At 39.4% G+C, this 27,964-nt stretch overlaps 1 protein-coding gene across 1 annotated transcript in view; it reads right to left on the bottom strand.

The window, feature by feature from the left end:
* The window catches only part of SHISA9 (shisa family member 9), a 279,534-nt gene that overhangs the window by 82,021 nt on the left and 169,549 nt on the right, over positions 1-27,964 (bottom strand). The window lies entirely within an intron of this gene.

Raw genomic sequence — 27,964 nt, 5'->3', positions numbered from 1 at the left:
AGTTTATGTAGGAGGAGCTTCAATCACAACGGGGGTTACTAAATCCATCAACAGTTCATCGGGTTAATCCCTCAGTGTCAGATCAATCTGTGACCGTAGCTGTTTCCTTTACATCAAGAACTGTAAGTTTGTCCCAATTATATGATTATCATCTTATGCTCCAGAACCAGGTATATGGACTTATGGCACAACGGTGCTGTTTTCTTTGGGCATCTATTCTGTGCAGTGACTTTTTAATGAGCTCTTAATATTATTGATAATAGCTGATTTGGTTGATATATTAACAACTATCTCATTAAGGCACATTGCATTTTATGCTGATTTTATTTTATTTTATAAGACCTAGTTTTGCATTTTTATTGTCATGAGATATAAATGTTTGAAGAATTTACACTGAAATATCTATATTGTGTGCATTAAATAAATTGTTATATTTGTATTTTACTTTTCAGCATTGTGTGTTTTTTCTTGATCAGATCCAGCGCTGTCTTTATTTCTATTTTTGTTTGCCTTTAGCAGTAGGGTCACACAACCCTAGACAGTTGCATTTCAGATCAAGATACCTTATTATTATTTATTTATAATTGGGCTCTATCAGAGCTTTAACTTTTGAGTCAATTTTAGACAACATTTTAGCCAGTAGATACGTAGCGCTATTTTGATCTATATTTTTTGAGTATTTAACTTATGTGCAAAATAAAATAAAAATTCACCCCTTGCATTGTAACATGGTTTTGTTCAAGAGAAAACTTACTCCTTTATTTGCCTCACTTTCCTTAATAAATCAGACCCGTAGTGTATAGCACCAAGTTCCATGGTTTAATTGCCCCATACCATCTAAGCATCTAAGGGTGTGCAGATACCACAGCATTAAAAATGCCCATATTCAGCTTTCCTTTAGCATACATATCAGACAAAATAAATCTGCCTGATACAAGAATATAAATCAAAGCATGGGCTGAAATGTCATGGAAGATCAGGAAGGTGGCAGGACTATGTTGTATTCAAGCAGAAGATCTGCGTTGTTTCAAATGAAGAAAATGGAAAATACTGCAAGTAATGTGAGCTGAGTTTATCTGGACACATTTTGTGATAAGGTTTTGTTTGTAATCTAGGATGGAACGCTGCTTCAATATTAGCTTCCAGTAATCATATCAACCCTGACAATTGAAAAAGGTATCGTAACAGGTGCGGCAGCTACATTGTCAGACCCCTGTATTCATTTAATGGGTTCTGACAGGAGGAGACTCCGCTCTTCAGATATTAGAGCATCATGACCCACAGAGACTAATACATCTATACAGAATGCTTTGCTCCAGCTGGATTTCCTGTTTAATTATTAAAGCAGCTGACAAGAGAATAATGTGATAATTAAAAAAAAAACACTTGTTTTTTTCAAATAAATATAGGTGCAACAAAAAGATAAATATGAAATAAGAGAGATATTGAAAGACATAATTTTTGATTGAACATTCCTGATTAAAAATATAACAGTGGGAATCCTATTGTCCCCCAATTTCTGAAGATTCAGATGATAGCAAATCATCGCCTGTGAATGAAAGTAACTTGGGCAATGAATTGAATAAAACTTCTTGTACAATGTTTGCACATAAAGCATTATGAAGCATGAAAATGTGCAACTGAATACTTTAAACAAATGGGCCATCCTAGCAAAATTTGGGAGACTCAAAGCCATATGTGTAAAACCCTCAGTGGGCCCTAAAGTGAACAAAGTTAGTGAAAGGGGGCTACAGGAACAGAACAATTCACCCAATTGTAAAATTTCTCAGGATCGGCATTGTCTAACGTAAATGAATAATTTAAAGAACATTTCCTAAATTCTGCTGCATCACAGCAAACAACATTTTCGGAGCTCTGCATAACCCTACTTACAGTCCTATTAGCAGGAAGGCTGCATGAATACACCTATTTATTTGGTGTTGGGCCTCCTGTCATGATGCAACTCACCATGTGAAATACTTGTGTGAACCAGCCTTTGGGCCCCATTTAAGAATTTTCTTATTTTTGTCCCATTTAGTATCATCCGTCATTGCAACAATGTCAGCTTACTTTTCAGGGCAATTTAATATAAAAGTCATGCTGGGATAGTGCTTCCAATAGGAGGCTGTCCCAGCGATGAATCTTTTCTAACAAAGACTTCGGGTTCTGTCCTGCAGTCTTTACTGCATATACGCAATTGCCATTTGCGCTAAGCAGCGAAGGGGAGAGCAGCTACAAAATCACTGCTTTGTCTTTTTTGTGATTACTTTGTTTCAAGCAGTCATTCTCGAACTGAAAGTAAATACAATGAACATAATATTGTGGCTTACGGATACAATAAGGGTTTTTACTAGAGGGACTAGCAATAGTGAGAACTGTGGAACAAATTTTTTTTTTTTTTACAGCAGTTAGTGCACTAAATAGAAAATGGAACTAAGGACAAGCACAGAAAATAGTCTTTTCCCCCCAGTAAGTATGTAATAAATATACACCAGTATTTCCTGGTTGTTAGAAAACTTATATGGATAATGCCAAGTACAGAAACAATGGATTTTGTACTTATTACAGTACAGAATGAAACAAAAAAGGGGTCAGGGAGTGAAAATATGGGCAACTTATACAACAGAAAAAATTCTACACAAACCTCCAATAGATTCTGGGTCACACTATTGGACTTAGTAGGGTGTAAAATGCAAAATATAAAACTGCTACAGTATATACTAAGGGTGCACAGAACCAAAGTAAAGATGATGATTAGCCTATAATGTTGTTTATTTGAAGTTATTAAATTATTATTATTATTATTATTATTAGAGGATTTTTGGTGAATGTGAACAAATTTCAGAATTGAATAAAATCATCCATCTCCAGCACTCACCAGCAGCTCTCCAGCTTGGTGACATAGAATGCCACAGTATACTCAGTAGGATCTCCCACAGTTACTAGAGCTGGGCCTCACCATCACCCCAATGGTTCTCAGTACTGACTGAGAATAGCGGCATGCCACATAAAATGGCCATATACAGGCAGACTTGTCTGCTCAACATGTGTGCCAGCCACTTTTATATATATCTGCAACTTAGTAAGGATGACTGAAATTGCCATCAATTGAATCAATCAAATTATGTGGTGCTGGAAAAAGCAAGTTACAGAGGGGCAAATGTCATCAAGTTACTCTTTTGCGTTGCTGTTCCACACTATATTTGAATATTCACATTTCACTTGGCTTAGGGCTGGGAACACACCAAATTCCGCCAGTAAAACATGCAAAAATTCCCCGGCTGAGAGACAAAGTTTGTTGGAAGGGTGTTGAAAATTTTGCTCATCTGTACAATTTAGCCATACACAGCAAAATCCTACTCAGGACGATTAGTTTAGGATGATGACTGCACAAATGGTGAGATGTAGTCATCATCTGTCCTGATTTGATGTGAATGATGCCAATCAGATATCTTTGCAGCCAACAGGTCCGTACATACTGCGATTTGCAGCCAATAAGGACTAAAATAACCTAATGGGCCATCAAAATCACAGTATGTATGGACGACTTAAGACTTGAAAATGGTGGCTGAGATAACATTGAATTGCTTAATGCAAATAAAATAATAAAACCTAAAATAACTATTGTACACTAATTTCTTAAACATTCTGTAAATATGGTATGATTATGCCAAATTATGGTCTAATATAAAATACCCACAATTATTGTTAATTAAAAAATAAAAAAAAGTATTGAATATAACATGTAAGTTGTAATGAAAAGACATGAATCTATAGTGTAACTGCTTTTCTGTACCTGAGAGCTCAGCTCCTGGAGACAACCACTGCAGACACTGAATATATAATATATTTTCACGCTGGCAGTGTAATGCTGAATCATTGCTCCTTTTGAACCAATGCTACTTTTGTTCTCAGCACAAGCTGGAGACGGGGAAAAGGGTATAAATATAAATTTTAAAGAAAATTCCACTCATACAAGAAAAATAGAAAAGCAAACTTTGACCGTACAATAAAATAATAATGATCCCTAAAATAGCAAATGTGCACTCTATATTTTTATGCTCTAGTCTAGTATAAAACACCCCATGTATATCTCCCAACATTTATCAAGGCAAATTAGGCAACATAATATACCTCTAATTCACCAAAAACCCAGCCTGATCTACTCAACCACATCCACTTTGTAGCAAAGCCCCACCTGCTTTTGTGTAAGTCCCTGTAAAATCAGGACCAGTGAGAGGTATTCCCATGCTTTTAATAAAGGGGCATTAGCAATAATAATAATAATAATAAAAATATTTTCTAACTTTATATATCTGTCATCCAAGAGATGCGGAGGCCAGGTATAAAATTTGCATAATCACAGAATATTTCCACCCACTTTGCAAGCCGGTGAGTACCCTTCAGGGAGCTTAGCCTGCTCTCCAGGGAGCCCAAGAGGTCTCCCACTCATCCAGAAGTCTTCTAGACATTCCAGAAAAGTGGACAACTATGCAAAATAGTGAAGGATGGATTGGATAGGCCTTAAAGGAAATTATATCTCAGCTCCCAGGTCAAAAAGGAGACTATATACAACAGCTGTTGTTTTGGCTCATAATATTAATTGGAAATAAAATGCTCCTGAGGCTGAAAAAGGTGATCACAACAGACATTTGTCCTGAGCACACCATGACAGGGGGAACACCAGTAGACTTCCTATAAATAAAGTGTGGAAAGGAGACACTCTAAGAAATTGTGCACATAGACACTGAAAATCAATGCCTGCTAAAAGCTTTGACAAAACCTTGTACTTTGTCCTCACTTTTAACAGAGCATGTAAAGCGTGTTCTCAAAGCCTCTCTGCAGCATAATGTACTATGTACTTAATGAGTACTCCATTATATTGGTACCGATCATTAATGCTTGCGAACATTTCAAGCAATGTTGAAATTGACGCAAAGTTAATTCTTGTCAGGAAGTGTGTGTACAGGTCCATTCACTTAAATTATATTTTGGAATTTTAGTGTTAAAGGACAAAATACACTTTGAGGCCTATTCACTTAGCAGCAAGGTTCCATAGTAACCTTGAGGCTATATTTCTGTACACATTACCAGCAATTGCACCCAGATCTGTGCGAGCAAAAATGAGTGAAGATCATTACCTACAAATTTACAAGGTAACATAGCTGCAACTTTACTACACAGGCTTCTCCCTATTTTCTAAGCACTCTCTGCCAGCTTATGGTTTATCTCCTAATAATAAATAGGCCCCTAAATCTTAACTGAAAACTCAAACTCTAATACTATTAAGAGTCCCAATAGAGCTTTTACCTGTCAACAAAATTCTGATAACTCCCACAGTGTAGTTTGTACCAGTAGAAATGTTAAATAAAAAAGAAAGATTTGACATGTCCTGCTCTTAAACGCCGAACACAGAGGGAAAACACTTGCGTCACAGCTACGATTTTGCAAATGGGAATGAGGCTGACGAATGTTATCTTTGCCCAAGGCTCACTTGACATCACAGCAAGCGACATCACTGAAGCTATTTATGATGAAAGTCAGTGACATGATCAGACTGGTCAAAGCAGATAAAACATCCTCTCTGCATGTATAATGTAATGGAGGTAAGTAACAAATCTGCTTGTAGCATTTTAATAGGAATTAAAACTTTTTTAAATACTAGTGTAGAATCGCAAGTGTTACAAGCCAGGAATTATCCACTAGTACTGTACATCCTAACAGCTCAAATCTTGCATTTCCAATACTGTTAGAAACCCTATCATATCATAATCAATGATAAATTAAATACATAATAACTTGTTTTTCGCTTGGAGACACAAATGATTATATACTCGTTTGTCCCCAAAAAATCTATAAATGTATTATTATTATTATTATTATTAATTTTTATTTATAGGGCGCCACAAAGTATCCGTAGCGCCGTACAAGGACAAACAATGGCAGAGTACAAGGTAAAAACAGCACAGTACAAGTAACAGTAAGCACTATAACTCTGGGGGCTCAGGCACAGCATGAAAGAGAGGGAGGGAGGGGAAAAGTGAGTATAGGCAGGTAGGCTTTTCTTTAAGGAATAGTAAGGAATAGTAAATACTGCAAAGTATTTAGATTTTGAATATCATTCTGGGCTGATCTTACCAAATTATTAGATAACTGATCATATAAAACAACATTCCAATGCAATATCTGATAAAAACATTAAATAACTATCACTCATTCTGGTCCTTCAGACAATGGCAAACAGGGGAGGACTGTCAAATCTTAGCCATGGGGGACAAAACTCATCCTGGCAGCCGATTAGGAACATTTTAAAGAAAAAAAACATGCAGGTGGTCCAGTGATCCAGCCCAAGGTACCCCACTAGTGGGCTACCAGCCCAAGGTAGCCCACTATGGGACCAGCCCAAGGTAGCAGACTATGGGACCCGCCCAAGGTAGCCCACTATGGGACCAGCCCAAGGTAGCCCACTATGGGACCAGCCCGGGGGGCAGACCCCCCCCCCTGTCGCCACGTCAAGCCTGCCCCTGATGGCAAACCACAGTCTGGTGTTGGAACTTGTGTATGATATAATAAATTTCAATAAAATGTAACTTGATAGTTTCAAATTGACATAGTCACCCTTTCATATAGTTTGGAAATAACAAATGTATTTTGACCTAAATCATTATTATTTTTTTCAGTTATGAATAAGATCATGTCTGACACGCCAGTGTCCATAACTTCTGTATTTCACATGCAGACCTGAGGCATGTTAAAGGTGACCTTAGTTTAAGACAGACAAAGCAATGCAGGCTTGCTTTATACAGCCAGTAGAGGAAAAGACAACCTATCGTTATTAATAAATGCATCACGGGAAAGTGCTTAAGAGAATAAAAAGAGTACAAGGCAGATACAAACATATTAATATATATTCTACCTCAAACACAATAGATAGCAGCAGAACTGAATTCTACTTTAAACTGAAAAATAAAATTATTAAAATATAACTCCACCTAAAACTAAATAAAAGTTTTGTATGGAAGCTTACTTGCCTGCGCTCTTCCAACCCCAAAGACCTAATGGCCCACTTGGAAAGACAAGTCGAGTCAGAAATTAGTTCTGGGTGGAGTTATCCTTTAATCAGCACCGATTTAGGATGGTAAAGAACAACTTTTTGGATGGCAAGGTTTCAACTATGTTTTCTCATTTTAAAGTGCAGTATTAATAGAAATGTAGAGATAACAGAGTCACACCTGATTTTGTTTTTTTTGCTTTGCTGCTAAACCATCTTTATATTTTGGTGTTGGTTTTGATTTTGGTAGATCAGACTGGTGTTTATTTTTGGATTTGGATTTCACCCCAAATATTTCAATATTATGTAAAATGATAAAAGACACAAACAATTATGTAATTTGGAGCTGTTTTTTGTGTTCCTTTATTATTGATGTAATTTGCATGCATATACACTAATTTTCAATAATTAGCATTATATACTGACAGTTATTTTGAACCATATTACGTCATTATTGCAAATATTATTATAATATTTAGCATTATATATGCATAGTTATTTCAAATCTAATAACATCACCATCTTCAGAAAGACCCAATATTCCACAATACATATGGAAAATTATTTCAAATCAAATAATAAAATTATTAAAGTATATAGCAATGAAACTGCCAAAACACTAAACTAAAGCAGAATGAAGCCCCTGCAGAGAAGCACCCTGACTCCTGGACTGAATAAAACAATAGATCCACGACTAACCTTACACATAGGGGGGGAATTCAATTGACAGCGTTACTCATGGGAATAACGCGGCCTACGCACTACTACTGTTAGTATGGTAATTTTAGCGCGGATTTCTGCTTGTGGCTCTCAGAGCTGCGAGCAAAAATCAGCGTTGAAATTACCGTACTAACTGTAATAATGTGCACTGTTACCGTAGTAATGGTAATAATGCGCACTATTACTGTAATAACGGTAATAGTGTGCGGGCCGCGGTATTCTCATGAGTAAATTAGCATCAAACACATGGTTATGACTGCAATAAGGACATAGGGGTATATGTCCTAAACTGCAGGTTTGAAAAAGTGGAGATATTGTTTATAGCAACTAATCAGATTCTAGCTGTCATTTGTAAAATGTACTAAATAAATTAAGAGAATATGATCTCACAAAAGGGTGTTGAAATCCATCCAATTTTGGATGACATATATATTAGCTAGTGAAACTGTGCATACTACATTTCAAATAGCTTTATACACTTGATAAGATATCTAAGTGACTAATATTCACATTCCGAGATAGGCGATATTTCAATATTTGATTATAAATAATTACTTGTGGGGTGCTGCTGATTACCCCTTGTATTCCAGAGTGGCAGATTAAATCCCCAGTCTGTTTCCACAAGATCTTTAAAAAGTATGTAGAATGTATAACTTTTGCTGATGTCTCGTCTCCACAGATCATATAGTCAGCGTGTCTTTCAGCTTAAAAGCAATGGCAATAATTCCTGAGCGAATTCTTCACCTGAATCTTTTACCCGACGCGTTTCTCTAGCAACAAAGCTAATTTCATCAGAGGTGTATATCCCGATTAATGCATAAGCTTTACAATGATAGCATAAATTAAGTAACTGAGCTTTTCTGTCAAGTAAAATAAAAGCTCCATATTATTTCAGAATTTAGTCATTTGTGTAAGAATGTGTTTTGTAGTAATAACAGTTTTAAAGGCAGGCAATGAATATTATTAAAAAAAAGTTTTGTAAAGTTTTCCTTCACAATTAAAGAAGGGAACTCCTAGGGGGAAATGTATCAAGCTGAGAGTTTTCCGGTGGGTTTGAGAAGTGGAGATGTTGCCTATAGCAACCAATCAGATTCTAGCTATCATTTTGTAGAATGTACTAAATAAATGATAGCTAGAATCTGATTGGTTTTTCAAACCCACCGGAAAAGTCTCAGCTTGAAATGAACTATGTGAAAGAAAACTACACAAAAGGACCTTTTTCTTTTTCGTGAATCATGTTTTTTATTGGAAGACTTTTATTACATAAACAAAAATTAAAAACCCTGACATATGTTATGCTAACAAGCAATTGGTAGTCTACTCAATGAATTAACATATAAGTTATCCAGGTTCACAAGGAAAAATAGAGTAACATATTAGGCGAATGGTTAACTATAGGATATAAACAATCATTGATGAAAGGGTTGACATAATAGCAGTTGTTCCAGTACAGAGATTTAAAATAGCTGAATCAGCGGACAAACTAACAAAGCATATTAAACAGAATTCCTGTATATAAAATAACATAGTCTGGACAACAAATAAACAGGGGGTGCATGCAGGACAATGCCAAACACAGACCCAGAAAGAGAAGCCTAGTCAGAAGCCACATAAAGTTCCCCGTCTCTGGAATGTGTTCTATTCTCGGGGGTATATTTACTAAACTGCGGGTTTGACAAGGTGGAGATGTTGCCTATAGCAACCAATCAGATTCTAGCTGTCATTTTGTAGAATGTACTAAATAAATGATAACTAGAATCTGATTGGTTGCTATAGGCAACATCTTCACTTTTTCAAACCCGCAGTTTAGTAAATATACCCCTTGGAGTTTTACCAGTGAAACCATATCTGATATACTTATGACTGGTATTTCTAACCGTAAAACTAATTACAGTTTATTTATTTAGTCTTAAAGGCAATGCTGAAATTTTTGTGTTCTGTATGTTTAAATATGGGGTAATATCCTCTAATCAGTGTTACAAAAATAAAATATTGATTCATTTACCTTTCTGTTCAAATTATTTGGAATTGCTCTGTGTGAATGGTAAACAGCTCATCTGTATATCACTTTTTTATATATTTTAAGGCTACATTGTTCTGTTTCCAGTCCTAACTATGTCTAGACACTTTTCCATTTATATTTCACAACTAATGAAATATGAAGGAACTTTTGCAACTTGTGATAACCGTACTCTATATTACCAGCAGCTGGTGGTCAGAGATATATATATATATAAATTCCTTTAATAACGAAGGTCTCATAAATCCTGCTGTATCTATACATCAACTTATTTCAAACGCAATCTGCATAACAATAAATACACTACACTACAATATTTCAAAAACTTAAGTTTGTCTGGTAAGTTTTAATTATGTTTACATTTTGCATAGACACTGTTATTTATTAGACACTATAGACACTATTGTATATATGTACTCGGCAAAAGAAAACACTTTCACATTAACTTTATTGTTGGAATGAGAGTTTAGAGACTATTAACCAAGGTCAGATGCCTAATCTTTAAGAAGAATGATCATTCTGGGTGTTTTTGGCTCTATGCTAATAGAAGCTTTATTATTCCCAAAGGTAAATGAAAAGCTTGCTCAGTGGTGGCAGGAAATCTGTACATTATGCACAATATTTTAATTGCTACAATGGATAGAAATCGTAGCATTAACAGCAACATTAGAAGAATATGCTAATTTCTAATTGGCTCGATCATTTGTAGTGTATAATTGGAACTGCATTGTAATTGGAAATATTGTTGATAAGTCATAGATTTAGTAAAGTGTACCCAACATCTAACAAGGAGGCAGCCACAAACTGTCTCAGTTATTTCACTGGGTTCCTGGTACACTGAGAGGCTGCTTAGAATACATCCATGGATATTGCGATGCTGCCTATTGGAAGGGACGGCAGTAAGAGTAAAATGATAAGGATTATCAATAGCCTATCAGATTAGCCTATTCTTCCTCCATCTAACCCTCTTCACTACCCTTCCACTCTCACCATGCTCTATCTCCCCCTCACACTTCCTCTGCTCTTTCTCTCTCACGTTCATCTCTTCTGCCCCCTCACCCTATATTTCCTCTCTGTGTCTCCTGTCAGTTTCCCCCTCTCCCTTAGATTGTAAGCTCCCTTGAGCAGGGCCCTCTATCCTCATGTCCTCTTCTTCCTGTCTACCTTTGTCCCTGCCCCCAACCCCTCTTTTTTCCTTTTCATCACTCTACATCTGCCGCATTCTCTCCTCTTCTCCCTTGCCTTTACATCTCCTTCTTTGCCCTGATCCTGTTGGCGACCACACTAGTGGGCACAGGTTCAGCCTCTTTTCTTCACTGCCCACCTCCCGACCCGCTCTATCTGTGCACTGGTAGTCACTTCTACCTCCTTGCCTGTGCAGCTGCTCTCTGCTAAGTTTGTACTTTTTGAACTTATTGCATTGTGTTTGTACAGCCTGTATGCTGTGTACTGTTACCCTGTACTGTTGTCCCATGCTCTATGTACGGCGCCTTTGTGGCGCCTCATAAATAAGCGATAATAATAATAATTAGAATATCACTTTACACTCACTGTTGCTTCATTAAATAGATAGGCATCATAAGGTTAGCACTTCATTTCCAGGATTGCGGAACAGTGTCTTATATCCCATGGCCAGCAGTCATTGTAGCTATTTCACCTGATGGGGTCAGTACAACCTTCTCAATAACTGTGGGGGACAATCACAGGGGGAAATTCCCACCTTGCAGCCTAGCCTATCCATTCATCATCATCATCATCATCATCATCTATTTATTTATTTATATAGAGCCACTGATTCTGCAGTGCTACACAGAGAACTAATTCAGTCCCTGTCCCAATGGAGCTTACAATCTAAATACCCTAACACACACACACACACACACACACACACAGACCGAGAGAGACTAAGGGCAATTTAATAGCAGCCAATTAACCTACCAGTATGTTTTTTTTCTTTTGCCACTCATGGGCATCTGACAGGTCGGCCAACAGATAACCATACACACATACTGTTAGCAGCCATTTGCCAATCATATTTACTCAATGTGCTCAAAATGTATTAGATTTTGATACAAACAATTTCTACTTATTTTGGTAATATGACCTAATTTGTCGCTATCACTACTTGTGTGGCCAGCAGCAATGACAGAGAACATAAAGAAACTGCATAGCATGTGCATGGAATAAGTTATCAGAAAATTGTCATTATTCTCTCTGAAATCACTTCTAGTTAAAACGGAAAACCTGCAATCTGTTCACTATGAACCCCACATACAAACGTAACAGAAACAAAATCAAACTAGATTTTTTTTTAAACAAGACAGAGGGGTATATTTACTAAGCTTCGGGTTTGAAAAAGTGGAGATGTTGCCTATAGCAACCAATCAGATTCTAGTTGTCATTTTGTAGAATGTACTAAATAAATGATAACTAGAATCTGATTGGTTGCTATAGGCAACATCTCCACTTTTTCAAACCCGCAGTTTAGTAAATATACCCCAGAGTGAGCTATTTAGTAACATCGAATGCATTGCTGCTCACTGTTGGTTTATGCCATTTATACATTTTAAACTTGCCCCAAACAAAATAAGAATTAGCTTACCTGCATCTGCACACTTTCTTTTACTGAGAAAATCACTACACAATTCAGCATCAAATGCAATACAGCCTTTACAATACAATAGTTTAACTTACACATTCAATTTGTGTATCTGAATAAGAGGCTGTGATACAAACTATTAATCTTCTACTATATAAATGCCTAGTGGCGTGTGTGGACTGACCTATATATTTCTTAAAGGAGAAGTGACAGGTGGGAGTGGTTGGTGGTTGCCGGGGGTGACAGTGGGGAGTTTTTAACACCTTAAGTAGCTTGATGAAGGATGTGGCGATGAAGATGAAGGATGAGGTGATGGAGAAGAATGATGAGGTGGTGATATGTGGACAAAACCACGTTAAAAAAGAGCGCTTGCGTCGGGAAGTAACGTTCTTCCCCTGAGGAGGCCTGGGCTAGGCCCAAATGCATGACAAGAACCTTTTTAACACCTTAAGTAGCTTGATTTGACTAGAATGCATGAGTATCATGCACGGGTTAACTTGTGTGAAATATGTGTGTTAGCATAAATTATAGAATATATATATTAACTACAATATACTATTTAAAATCGCTCAAAATACAGGTGAGAAGGGAAAAGAAACACACTGAAGGTCCAACGTTAGAAAAACTGCTAGGATGTTCAACGCGGACATAAAAGGTCATGAAAAACTGCTGCGACCTAATAAAAATATTATTAAAAGTGATCTATGACTCTTTTGTGACATACATAGATGAACTCATCCCTAAGTACTCCTTCCAAAACTTCCTAGACAGATATGTATACATATATCAATGACCTCACTAAGACAAATTGGTGCTAAAGTGTTAATTTCAGAAATTTAATAGGACTGTCCTTTAGATAAAGCATGTTCCTAATAGCCTTCTCTACATCCCAAATATACTGTATTTGTTATATTAGTTTAGATTTAAAAAAATCTATATTTTAATTATTTTTTTCTATGTGGCTTAGTGGTTAGCACTCCTGCCTCACAGCACTGGGCGTTTGATTCACGATCATGGCCTTATCTGTGTGGAGTTTGTATGCTGTGTCCATGTTTGCGTGGGTTTCATCCCCCACTCAAAAAAACATACTAGTAGGTTGACTAACTGCTATTAAATTTACCTTAGTCTGTGTGTGTGTGTGTGTGTGTGTGTGTGTGTGTGTGTGTGTGTCTGTGTGTATTTTAGGGAATTTAGACTGTAAGATCCAGTGGGGCAGGGACTGAAGTGAATGAATTCTCTGTAAAGCGCTGCAGAATTAGTGGCGCTATATAAATAGATGATGATGAGTTGTTAAACCAATTTTAATCACTTTAATGTCATTTTCAGGCAGTTATACACAGTGATTGTCAGTGTAGAGATAATCAATTGCACATAGTGCAAATTGGGCTAACCTTAGTATTTATGTTTGAGGAAGTCCACTTCCAAATTTGCTTAACAATTGTTATATTATTCACAATTGGTGTGGTCAGCAATGTAACATGTTATGTGTAGATTGTAATTCAGAGGAAACGACTATTCATATCCAAGAGAAAACACTAGTGCTTCTAACCAGACACAATGCTGTTTTAACACCTGTGTGATCTCCTGCAGCTCTCTTGCTGCTTTAGTTCGGGCATTAGGATTGTTTACTACAGTCAGTTTGTTGACCGTCAGTAATTTTCCCCAGCCGCCTTCTTCTATTCCTTTAAGAAATGCTACAAACCATTTTGTGCTGTGCAAATTAGCTGAGATCTGTGGAAGGCGAAATATATTCACACATCTCTGTTAGAGATGTACAGTATAAAAGTATTACATTTTTTAATACATAGATACCACTGAGTGGCCAATCACCAATTAGTGAAACTCTCTTCAACATTTCTTATTTAAAATGTAGAATGCCAGCTTTTCAAATGTTAATGTGATTTTGAAGGCAGACAGTGCTACATAATAAACTAACATATGGCTACATTTTGCAAGAATCAATTATAAGAAAATCTGTTCCTATTAACATTCAGATACCTGCGCCCTGCTGTCTGGGTTGCAGATTGGGAAATAATAGTTCAAACGGGTTAAAGGAAATGTCAGAGAAAGGTTAGAAATTGAGGTTTACATATACAATTTTATGTATTCACAGTACAGCAGAGATTCATAAGATTGAAATTACAAGGGAGTCTTTGATACACATTGTGTCCGACTTTCTTAGAAGTACTGGACCAGGAACAAAGTGTGGGTGTCACTAGGGATTCCAGGGTTGTTATGGTAACAGTTACACCCTCCCATTCTACAGAACATCAACAGGGCTAAAAGAAATATTCCTGGCAGGTTTCTCAAAATTCGATGTAACCAAGTATGAAATGTGCATCAATCTTCATCACTATATCTTTAATTTAATCAGCTTGTTCATTTGTTCAGTTCATTTTCCACTCAGCATTTGGACCTACACTAATACAATGTGCATTCAGACCATCAAGTCAAGTGCTCTCAATGTGTACTAACATGTTACAGTACATGAAAGACCTGAGTGCACAGAATAACAAATAGCAGTAAATTCCCTAAGCATGTGATGAGTAACAACAGACCCATGTAATTTTGTTTTATTTTTTAAATCTTTTATGATGCGGCACAAAAGATCTGCAGCCCAGTACAGGCTTTCTAAAGAGTAAAGAGTTGGATGTTACTAATGTTGGCAAACACTTTAAATTCTGCTCAGACATGCGAAATCCTCTCTCTCTCTCTCTTTATATATCGATATAGATATAGATATAAACAGTGCAACAGGGCACTAGCCTAAGCCGTACAACAGGGCACTAGCCTAAGCCGTACAACAGGGCACTAGCCTAAGCCGTGCAACAGGGCACTAGCCTAAGCCGTACAACAGGGCACTAGCCTAAGCCGTACAACAGGGCACTAGCCTAAGCCGTACAACAGGGCACTAGCCTAAGCCGTACAACAGGGCACTAGCCTAAGCCGTACAACAGGGCACTAGCCTAAGCCGTGCAACAGGGCACCAGCTTAAGGCATTTTAAGCTTACTCTCCACAGCAAAACTATTGGCAGAACCTGTGTGGGTTAAATATGAATGCTAAGTCTATAAACATATTGAACTTAACCAAGATGATGGTTTATTTGAACAGGTTGTAACAGATCAACAATGGAGGTACTTACAGATGTTAATGTTAGTCAGCAATCAGGTATACACTCGTATATCTGTATACAGACAAGTTGTTAAACGTATTTATATACTGCACATTCGTGCAGGATTTTTATGGACAGACTTCACTTTATGTATAGATGAGTCTTTGGTCACTTTTGTATGCTCACTGAGCACAGCTATAACAGACACGTCTTCTGTCCTCAGAGTCCCTGGAATAATGGTGTGAAAGCCAAACTTTCGGTCCACACATAGCGCAATGCAGACTTCCAGAGGCTGTTCAACTTCCTGTCCTCACTAGACCACCGGGGAATCATACAGGAGAAGGAGCATAGCGCTCCCTATTAACAAAAACATGACATTATCCATGATATTATGTAATTTATCTCAAATGAACATGTATGCTTCTGAATGATACAAAATGGCTTTTAATATTGGATGATGGTAATTATTTCCCAGCAAATCTGCACATGCCTCCTCTGTCATCTGTTGAAGTCGTATAATTGGATGAACGAAAGTATATTGGTTAATATTGTTTTACCGTGCGATTGCGATCAGTATGCCATATAACACGTGGCATGGCGCAATCACGCGGTAAAATACGCACACATACACACGCACTCTAACATTTAATTAATTTTATATATCATATTTATATTGGTTCCATTCCACAGTGATTTATGAGCAGATAGTATTTAGTTTATTATTAGTTTATATATTATGATTATATGTACACTTTAGTGTTATTTAAGGTTCAGGTTGTCATGTTTAGTATCATTTTAATCCCCTATTCATCAGCAGTTGTCCGGTTCATTCGCCGAAGAGATCGCACATTGCATACTCTAGTTAGCGATGTTAGAGAAATAAATGTCTTAAGTGATACTGACTGTAATATGTAAATAGACTAGCTTAAACTGGTTTCTGGGTGGGAGAATCATCTGGAATGTTGACCCTCACCCTTAGAGGGGGTTGTTTTAACTAGTCTATGACCTGTTTACACGGGACCCTCCTGAAGCCTGGACCTATAGAAGCAAGCCACGCCATCTGCATTGTTCTCTCTGTAACACTGAGTGTATATAATACAGCTCTAGCTGGTATTAGCCAAGTCTTTTCTGACCACAGTATTCTGGAGTGAAGTACTGTAAGCTGGTACCAGTGAGCGCAGCGGTATGCATTTATCTTTTGGTATTGGCTGTACTGTATTATAATTATGTTTTGAACTGCTAAATTTTTGCATCTGCTAAAATAAATCATTTTGTGCTTTGGAAACACAAATCGCTTAGACAATGCTTATTGGAAAACTATAAAATTACTTTAATACATCATATACGTAGAGGTCAGTGAGCATCTATAATGGGTCCAAGGTGTGCATTGCCATGGGGGCCCCGTGCCTCCCACATTGCACCCAGGGCAGTGACAGCTGGCACCATATTTCTGGTGCTCTCTTCAGGGGCAGTAAGGGAGCTCAGACAGTCAATGGCACCTTCTGGTTTGAGTACCCTGACCGCTTCCCAAGAGGTGCCAGATAAATAGCACTGGCACCTGCACAGAAAAAAACAAAGATCGGTACAATAATCCTGGGGAAATGAGGCATGCAAAAAAACTATCATATGTGCCCACTCATTTTTAAAAACACTTGTGCTGGAGGCAAGAATCAGGTAACCTTCTCCTCAAAAATTAACTTCAATTACCCTGGTAGTGTGGCTCATGTCTGTGACATCATTACTAAGCACCGCATTCCCTGTGTAACATGGACATGGAGAAGCAGCAGCCAGCAGCTTTAAATGTAAGAAGCTACTGGCTGTTTCTCCTTCATGTCAGTGGCTGACGCTCCTTGTGGGGGCACAGCAAGGAGATTTAAATCGTTAGATGAATAACATAACTCAGTAATTTAGATATCCCCTAGCTATAAGCAACCTAGGCAACTGCCTAGGTTACCTAATGGTATTGCCGATCCTTTTGGCAGCCATATATGTCTTCCCCACAATGAGATTCTGCATATGCTAAACTGACTTATAGGATAGCCTAGAAAATGACCCAAATTCATGTCTGAAAAGGTACAAAACTTACTGTATAAAAATAAAGGTTATGTGATATTGCAGTTTTAAATAAACTATATAATCTATAGACTAACATACTTCAACTAGACAAATATTGTTTCACTGCTAATTATTAACCCTCTAGCACCTTTGTAACAAACCCAAATACAACATGAAATAACAGCTATTAACCATGTATACAGCAGCATTATTCCCCATATATTTCTAATAAAAATACATTATACTGCTATTCAGGGCTGTAACTAGGGCTGTGCGACAGGGGCGACTGCCCAGGGCGCAACGCTGAAGGGGGGCGCAATTTAGGAATATCTTAGGTTAATTTGGTTAAAATTGAGGGCTAGGGGGGCGGCATTTGTCTTTCTCACCCAGGGCACTAGAATTCTAAGTTACGGCTCTGCTGCTATTATTTATGGGTACAATGGTTCCCTTATAATTATATATCATATAATGCTATACTCTTAAAATATTAGTGAAGCTCTATTGAGTTTAATTGTCTGGGTAGGATGCTGCTAGAAGAATTCTGACATTCTGCAAAATATTTTCAATATGTTAAGAGACAAACAACAGATTTGACTTGTTAAGACTGCTTTGCCCAAACAACAGCTATATAGCATGAAGCTTAGTAAGGCCTTTGGGTATACACTAACTGCATCTATGCAATGCAGATTGGCAATTTAAAAGAAGAAAAAAGTGTTTAAGAGATAACATGTCATTAAGGTGCTATAAATAAAGAAGTGGAGGGAGGAGAAAAATCTTTTTATATGGAATTTGAGCTAATAGATTTGAATGAGGATCATTATCCTCAAAGTGAATGCCATGAGCATATGTTCAATTAAAGTGTCCTTTTATATCGGATTTAGAAACAAATGTGCTATTTTTGATACCATTACATCTAGGGAAGAAAAATAATTCTTTTTTAACTCTGTAATTCCGTCTAGCCATCTGTACGCGTTATCATCGCTCATACGGTGACACTCGTGTATGGCTTTGTTCCTTTCCATTTCCATATGTTATATAGTATTCGTGCATGTAATATACACTGACACTTAATTAATCTTTCGAAAGCTTTGCAAATTAATTACATGGTATGTTCAGCAATGAGGCCAGAACTATCTATTTGTTTACTCTTTGTTTCCCTATCCCTTTGCGTATATATTTTTCTAAGGTCTCATAGGCCTGATGGTTAAGATTATTATGGGGTTTTCAAAGGGTTATCCACCTTGGGACCACCCCCCTCCCTCTTTGCTGTGACATCTTTTGCATTATACTATCAATAGGAAATGGCAGAGATTCGAGGGAGGGACCCCACCATATGTACAACTCAGGGAGGTTACTTAATAGAGAGGGAAAGAGGTTTCTCTAAGGTTGTCAATTTTACAGTCTACATACTATACTATCCCTTGTTCTTTATAAAAAGAAAATGCAAAAAAATATGAATATTTTTCTTACCCAATTAAAGAAACATTTGTTTTTCATCCCTACAAGTAGTTTGATTGACTTGCCAATTTAAATTGAGAAATTGGTCCATCAGTTCTTTTTCATCAAATCCTTCTATTATCTTTACATCATTTCCTATTTGTCTGCTGCTACTGTGACACAATCTTATTCCTGCCACAGGCATTGGGCAGTCTAAAGGGGCACTATATATGGAAACTTCATAATTGCATCCCTCCCATTTCCAAAGGCCCACAGCCAAAATGTTATGTGTATGGGTCTCTCACATGATCAAGTACATTGGGGAGTCAGGAGGGACCCAACTGACACACAGGAAGTGATAAGTTGTCCTTTTGGACATCCAATCACTCCCGGAGGGCCAAGACAGAATGATATCACATGCACTTTTGGGGTCTGTCTGAAACACCAGTGATAACTGTGATGTCATCAGTGATGTTTCACAGCAGGAGAGAGAGACTCTAACAAAGCCCATAGCTTTAGAACATATGTTAATATTTTGGTGCAAAATAATGAAATTTGTCCTGGCATTTCGTGTGAGCACCTTAAGTCAATTGTCTGAACGGATTAAAGATTTTTTTGGTGTGGGCTTGGTATGCATGAAAAATTGCTTGGCTGGACAGAATGGATCAAATTAGTAATTTCCTACATATGCCATCCAACATTCCAGATTAGAAAATAGGCCCCAAATAGGACAAGCCTTTAATCCACCCATGCCATGGCAAGTTCTAGGTAGGCCTCACCCATGTTCTGGTAGTTAATGCCTCTTTGTAGCATCACAAATTGTGAATGTCTCATGAAAATCTGGATTGTTGACCAACAAACCATACTGCTGTGTGCTATTAGGGAAAATAACAAAAGGTATTACACAGCCATTAAGATTTGTTTCATGACAATTTGTACTGGAATGTTCCTGAAAAAAATAGACTTTTTATATAAAATATTAAATGTCCCACTTGGCCATTGAGTAGGTTTCCATGAGCATTATTTGATGGATAATCTCCTGGTAAACAAACCTATGGTACTGTTGCCATGAATGTAAGAGATGCCAGCTCATTTTTGTGTGTGTGTACATGCATGCAATACACATACCGTATATACTCGAGTATAAGTCGACCCGAATATAAGCCGAGGCACCTAATTTTACCTCGAAAACTGGGAAAACTTATTGACTCGAGTATAAGCCTAGGGTGGGAAATGCAGCAGCTACTGGTAAATTTCAAAAATAAAAATATTGGGGGGTGGCTTCTATGCATTAGATAAATACATATACAGCTAGTACCATATAGCCACACAGCTTAAACTCACTCTTCTTGGGTACATAAAGTACATAATATATACCCATATCTACTATAATCTATTATCCACATCTAGAGTAATCCGGATTGATAATAACCATATGTGCACATGATGATATAGAAGCATCTGCTAAATAGCAGCTTGACTTATACTCTATTAAAAATCACATCAGCACATAACGTGCACAGATACAATTCGGAGCATCTGCTGAAAATAATATATATGTATGAGATCTTGAGCATATAAGTATAGGTCAGCGCCACATGGGTATGCCAATGGAGTTAACTCCCGGTATAAGTAATTAACATTTGCTCCTGAAAAATCCACAATGGAAATGCAGATGGAGTAAGGGACACCGTTTCATTCAAATACCAGCTCGGATAAACACAGTCCTAGGACACAAAGGTACAATGATGAAATTACTCGATAAAATCACTTAGCTGGATGACAGATAGAAGTCCGCGGCTTTCTCCTCTAAGACAGGCTTTAAGGTCCCGGCGTCTGCTAGATGCTGGTGTGTAACGAGCAGCTCACGTGTCTCTGACCAGCGGGGATAGAGGAAATGACAGGCTCCTTTTCATCTAACTTTATTATTCCCTGTGCAATGAATACACATACACGGAGCTACAATAAAATGGTGGCTGACCAAGCGGGACAAAGCAGGAGAGACCGGAGACCGGAGACCAGGTAAGTAGGACTCGAGTATAAGCCGAGGGGAGCTTTTTCAGCACAAAAAATGTGCTGAAAAACTCGGCTTATACTCGAGTATATACGGTATTTAATATAATATAAAACATTTACTATCTATTAAAAATCAACCTGAAACAATTACATTTTGTCTCCTTTAGGTTCTTTATACATGATGCTTTTCTACTTGGGTGGTATGCTAATTTTGAACTGCATTCAGCAGTTTGTTGGACACAGCTCACACCTTAAATCAAATATGACTGATTGTCAGAACACTGTAACTGGTGTTAACTCTATGAAAATAGTATTTCCCTGCACTCAACGCTCCGCTCTAGCGTTCTATGTATTTCTTCATAGAGTAAAATTAGTATTATTTGACTTTTGGGACCCTATATTTTATTATGCGGCGATAACAAATATTTTCTGACCTGACTTGGGCTTCCAGTTCCACTTAAATAAAATGTAAAAAATATGTTTTAAAATTAATTAATTGTCTGCTATTATGATTACATAAAAATATTTATCTAATTAAATAAAGCATTTTCCTAAGAATATCCTCTGCTATTGCCATCCTGAGATGGCTATAGAGAGAGGAGGACTGCGGTGGTATATGTACCGCACCAATCCTTGTTAGATAGGATTCCCTATGCTTTGCATGGGGAAGCACTCGCTGGAGAAACACGGGGAATCTCATGATAGATACGCAGAAGTCCAATCGCTGGTGAAAACACCCATTGTTTCCAGAGATAAGGCTTTTCTCTACATAGTAAATACAGCCCTTGGATATGTTCAGCAAGCGGATAAAGAGAATGGAAAATGTGTTTCAATTTTGCTCCCTTCTTACACTATCCTTACCTTTTACATTATACACAGCATGCCGCTTAATAAGACGATAATACACCAGCTTATATACTGAGCTGAAATCAATGATCCAAGTAGGATGGACTTTCTGAGAGGCATGGCATTACATGCAATGAGCAAATAAGTAGCTATATATTTGCTTAAATATATAACTGTAAGCTATTATGAGAGCAACAGACAGATATGTTCTGAGAACCAGGGGTGGGCTGGCAAATTTTAGCCCAGGGGGCAAGACTTAACTCAGCAGCCTATTAGGAATATTTTAAAGGAAAAAAACATACAGGTGGCCCAGAGAGTCAGCCCAAGGTAGCCCACTATGGGATGGCCTGGGGAGCAGGTGCCCCCCTACCCCCAGCCCAAACTGCCCCTGCAGACAACCAACTAAAGGTTAGGAAGATCTTTCACCAGTGATATATCATGTCAACTATTTAATTTTGTTTTAGTTTCCTTCTAATTAGTTCTAACCAAGCTTTCTGTTTTGGTGTTATGATAAATTTAGATACAATTAAACTAGGCTGAAATAGGGTATCCAGGATATGAGCCAATTTTGCAATTTATATGATCTACTTCGAACACTTTTGGTTCTATAAAAAAGTTATCTTTTCGTAACCTTTAAAAAAAGTTTTACACAGATGTCATATCTTATGCATTAATTGACATTTCACTTGAAAGATTCACGCAGGATTACCGCTTCATGAATCCCACTGAAAGGCAAATAAAACATAAAAATGTACTCTTTCAAATAAAATAAGCTCCATGTCTTTTTACGGTGTACTTTGAATAATTCTTCTTCATTATAATTTATTTTAATTTGAAACCTACTTTCTATTAAACAATGAACAATTACAAGCACAGCAAAAAGATGACATTTAAATTTATTAACAATAGAAATAAATTATTCTCACTCCAAGTTAATTATTAATCTTTGCACTATTCTCTGTTGCACACATTTAATAACATGAGCTCTTCAGAAATGTAACCAGACTCCAATCCAAAACTTCCTTAATATTATTTATTGTGCTGCTGACAAAAATCATCTTTTTCCACCTTGTTCTAGAATATATACAAACATTTGACATACAAATATCAGTCTGTTTATCATAATTATCAGCTCCACTAAATCCCTTTACTAATGTGCTATATATACCAAGTTACCATGTCCTCTCTCTCTCACTGTCTCTCTCTGTTTCTCACTGTCTCTCTCCATCACTCTCTCACTCTCACTCTCTCACTTAGTCTCTTTCTCTCTCTCTATATATCCCTCTCTTGTGAGAAATTGAGGTAAAGGAGGAGCAATGCTTTGATAAATATGGAAATTGTTTCCTACTGAGTGCTATAGCCACTTGCACCCTAAATTGAAAATAATACAATGATAGAGGATAGTAGACAAAAAATTTAAATGATCATTTGTCCACACGCCCAAAAATTAGTTTATGGTGGAATTTCAGGGATCTGCCCAGGAGCTCCGGATCCGGTGCCCGTGAAGAGGGTGAAGATGGAGGCTGCTGCTGTGTCCCTGGAGGGACAGGAGATGCCCCTGGCTGCTGTGCCCATGAAGAGGGCGAAGAAAGAACAGAAGAAATTCTACTCACCGGTCCAGCGTTTCAGCGGTGAGTATTTCTTCCTTTCCGCAGGTCTTGGCAGCGGAGGAAGGATGAGCCAATCAGGGCTCACCTTTCCCCGCTGGCCAATCGGCGGCCAGATGAGTGAGCCAATCACGGCTCACCTCCGGCCGTTCAAAAGATTGGCGCCGCGGCAAGCCAATGAGCTCTCGCGGCGGTGCCCAGTAATGACATCGCGCCGGCATGTATATAAGCCGCCGGCCGGCGCCATCTTGCCAGAAGTTCGTCAGCGCACTGAGAGGAGGACGTCGTGGGACGTCCGGAGTGGCGGATCAAGAGAAAGAAGATGCCGGAAGTGGCAGGGTGCCCTTGTCAGGGCAAGGAGCTACCCTGCCACTGTCAATCACCAGCGGAGATGTCAGCGGGGAGCCCTTGTCAGGGCTAAGAGCGCCCCTGCCCAGAAAAGAAGGAAGCAGCGCCGGAGACGTCGGCGGGAAGCCCTTGTCAGGGCTGAGAGCACCCCCGCCCAGAAGACTGCCAGAAACACTGCGCCGAAGAGGAGAAGAGGCGCCGCTGGCTGGAGGGTCTGGAAGACCCGGAGAAGAAGACGACGGGCTCAAGCTGAGTATCCTGCATAGAGCAGGTAAGTATATTCAGCGTTAAGTCGGGCACAAGGCCCGTGGGCACGGTCGGGCACAAGGTCCAGGGATAATAGGGGCAGAAGGCCCTATTAGGAAGTAAGTGGGCTTAAAGTCCAAAAGTTCTTGAAAGGCACAAGGCCCTTGTAGTTAGGTAGTGGACTAGTGCCCATAGTGAGGAAGGCCACAAGGCCTAATTAGGTAGGGGCTAGTGCCCCTAGGTGTCAGGGCACAAGGCCCTAGTTAGAGGCCTAGAGGCCATAAGTAGAAGGGCACAAGGCCCTAGTTAGTGGGCTCAGAACCCAAGGTACAGAGGGGGCTAAGGTCCATTGTCAGAGCAAGGCCCTGGTTGTGGTCAGTGGCGTGAGAGCCCTGAACAGAGTAGGGCACTGTCCTGTGTGTGTGAGGTGAGTACACTAGGTGGAAGATAACAGTAGAGCAGAGGGCTCCTGTTAGAGCTGTATTAACCGACTGGTTAGATAGTAGCTGTGTACTTGAGTGGTCAGCCTGCCATATACTGTAGCAGAGTATTATTCCGTTTGTGCAGCGAATATTGCCTTGTATATTGTATTTTGGTGTGCTGTATATTTCTTTCCAGGTGCAAGACGTCAGGCCCCCATTAAAGGTAGGCTCTTGTTTCCTGATTGTTTTCCTGCACTATCCTGTACTGTGGGGACAAGTGTAGTTACGAGCTTACACATAGCCAGGGAAGAATATACACCGTAGTTTTCCCATCCCATAGGTCCCTGGGGTTACTCTGGTTTCCAGAGGTGGTGATCGAGTATCTCACTGGCAGTGCGGCACAGCTCAATTAAGTTCCAGGGGCGGCCCGTGGTTCTGGTTGAGTGTCCCAGTCCTAAGTTCCGTGCAGGTTCTCTGGCGTGGGATACGTGTTCCGCCTGAGTGGAGGCAGTCATCGCGGTTCCTTGCGGTGATGATCGGTGGTTCCGTGCGGCAGTCGACTCTCAGGTTGGTGTGCTGTTCCAGTAAGCCTCTTTCGGGCCTTGTGCAGCCGATCCTTAGGACTCTGTGGGTGACCCCATAGCAAGAAGACAATCTTCTTGGTACGACCTAGGTGAGGGTGTTAGGGAACAGCCCTCCGGAATAGACAGTGAACTCCAGCTGGTGTTCCCCGTAGAGTATAGTGAATAGGTCCCAATAGTACACCACACCTAGTTGTAATTATCTTTATATAGTTGAGATGCGTTACCGGCCATTAGTAGTTGTTAGGGTCGGGTCGCCTGTTGTAGTAAGTAAGTAGTTTTGTGGGTGTACACCTTAGTCTCACCGCCAGAGTAGAGGGAGGCTGTGTGTTCTCTGTTGCCCACAGGAGTCGGGAAGGAGCAGAAAAGCAGGGACCGAAGGTTGGAGTGGCCGGTAAGTATAGTGCTTGATTCCCTCATCCGGTTAGGCCGAGAGGTGAGTTGGGTACTTGAGGCGGGACTGTTCCTGGTCTCAAGTGCTCGTAGTCCCCCGCGCCTTGGCAAAAGAAAAACGAGGTGGCGGCAAGCGAGCTTGACTAGAGTGTCTTCGCTGATTGCCGTGGTCTCGGACAGTCATTTCCTGGTAGGCACGGCCGTAATTTCTGTCTCTTCCTCAGGGACGTGGTTGGAGGTGACAAGGGTTGTGGTTGCTGATCTGCTGGGATAGGACAGCGGCTGGGGCATCGGAAGCGGACAGGAGGTGACCATTGTTTGTAAGGTAAGTTTATCTGTGTGCGTCTGTCCTGTTCCCCGCAGGCGTTACAGAATATCCTAAGAGTAGCCTGGCCCCAAAAGGCTACTTATCTGGGGTCTGCATTCCAGATACTTAGATATCATAACCTCCACTGCTCCTGCATGCCCCCACTGGTAGGGCCCTGTCAGTGGACAGCACACTGCCTGTCTTAAAGAAGGCCCAGGTTGACAGGAAAAAATCAAGCAATGTCTGCCTAAATCTCTGCACTCCTGCCAACACAGTCTTTTTCAGACAGGCAGTGTATAGTCCCCCACCCTGCATACCGGAACAAGAGAATCAGTAGTGGGTATGTGGAGGACAATAAGGTATCAGCCAATATCCTGAATGCCGGATACAAGGTAAGTTACCTCAGGGTCGTCATCAGAAATTGTGGGGCCCAGTACAAATGAAGCAGGCAGGGCTGCCCCCCGCCCTCACTCATCGACAGGGAGAAGGGAGGATCACATTATCGCAGGGGCGGAGCAATGATTCCCCTGCGATCACGATTGACAGCTGCCTGGCTGTCACAGGAAGATCACATGATCGCAGGGGAATGATTGCTCCGCCCCTGCGATTGCATTCTGCTGCCTGGCTGTCACAGGGACAACCAGGCTGAAGACAGCAGCGGAGATGCCGGGACTGGAGGACAGCGGGCCCCCTGGTAAGTGTGTGCCGCCGGGCCCCCTGGTGAGCCCGGGCCCTGTACAAGAGTACCCCCTGGGTTGTACTTAGAAATTATCCTTTCATTTGACTGACCAAAATAGAGCTGCACAAAAGAAGAAAAGAGGACCAAAATATTGCTATAATAATGCATTATTACATAAATATAAATATAACATGCTTTCTTTAAGCATTTGATAAGTATGCATACAATTTAACATATAAACAGTGACTGTCTGAGACTGTAGTAATCGTCTAGGAACGTTACTGAGGCTACACGATCATATTGTGATTATGCATTCATTGATTTATTCAGAAACATGATAATTAAGTAAATGTTTTGGAACTAGAAAAATTCCCTTTATCAGGTATTTATAAAGGACAATAAACAAAGGGGGAGCTTCTAGACAGAGAAGCTTACACCGTCCCTCCAAATTAATTAAGACAATTAAGGTACCTATTGGGGCAATTGATCAATACCATGCAAATGAGTAAACTATCTAGGAAATTTTAACAGCAACTTGCAAAAATAGAAAAAAATGCAGCAATGATAAAAGTTACTATTCCACAAAACCATAAACCACATGGGATGCAAATCTTAACTTGTACCAAGAGATGTGCTACATCCCAAATCTAATACTTGCAGAAAGCATTTTAAACTAAAATCATTGATCAGAGCCTTAGGATTTCTAGTGTCTCCATAGGATTTCTGAAACTCTATACCTACATTCAGAGCCAGATTAAGGTGGGCACAGGGAATATGTGCCCTGGGCACCCATCTCTAAGGGAGCCCCTAAGCGCCTAGTGCCAAGTAAGTTATTTGTCTCATGCATTATTCAATGTATGAGGTTAATAAGATTCACAGACTCCTTGGAGCACTGTCTGAGCGTTCCAAGGAGACATCAGGCAGCCCCACAAAAGAGTGCGCTCAGAGAGGAAGTTTTCACTTCCTGTCTAAGCAGCAGGGAGCAAGGAGACAATCCGCAAAAAAGGTGCTGGGGGCTGTAAATAGAACTATAGGGAGGGGGCTGTAAAGAGAACAATAGGGAAGGGGCTGTAGAGAGCTATAGGGAGGGGGCTGTAAGGCAAATGATAGAGAGGGTACTGTAAAGAGAACTATAGGGAAAGGGCTGTATAGAGAACTATAGGGAGTGGGCTGGAAAGAGAACTATAGGGTGGGGGTAACAATGAGAACTTTAGGGGGGCTGCAATAAGAACTAGATAGCAGCAATGAGAGGTATGGAGGGGTCTACAGTGAGAGAGACATGGAAGGGGCAAGGGAAGAGACATGGAGTGGGTAAAAGGAGAGCCATGGATGGGGCAAATTAAGAGACGTCAAGGGGGAAAAGGGCGAGACAGACATGGCAATTGGAGAGAGATGGAATAAGCAATGGGAAATGGATGGGGCCAAGGGAGAGAGATGATGAAGTTTTTTCTTTTCTTCTGAATGATGACACTATGCCCTTAATTTTAGACCATAGAGCCCATTGTCTTTAGTGCTCTGGGCCCC

Source organism: Mixophyes fleayi, chromosome 7, assembly GCF_038048845.1.
Source record: "Mixophyes fleayi isolate aMixFle1 chromosome 7, aMixFle1.hap1, whole genome shotgun sequence".
In the NCBI taxonomy this organism is placed as follows: Eukaryota; Metazoa; Chordata; class Amphibia; order Anura; family Limnodynastidae; genus Mixophyes; species Mixophyes fleayi.
This window is presented reverse-complemented; position numbering and strand designations above follow the sequence as displayed.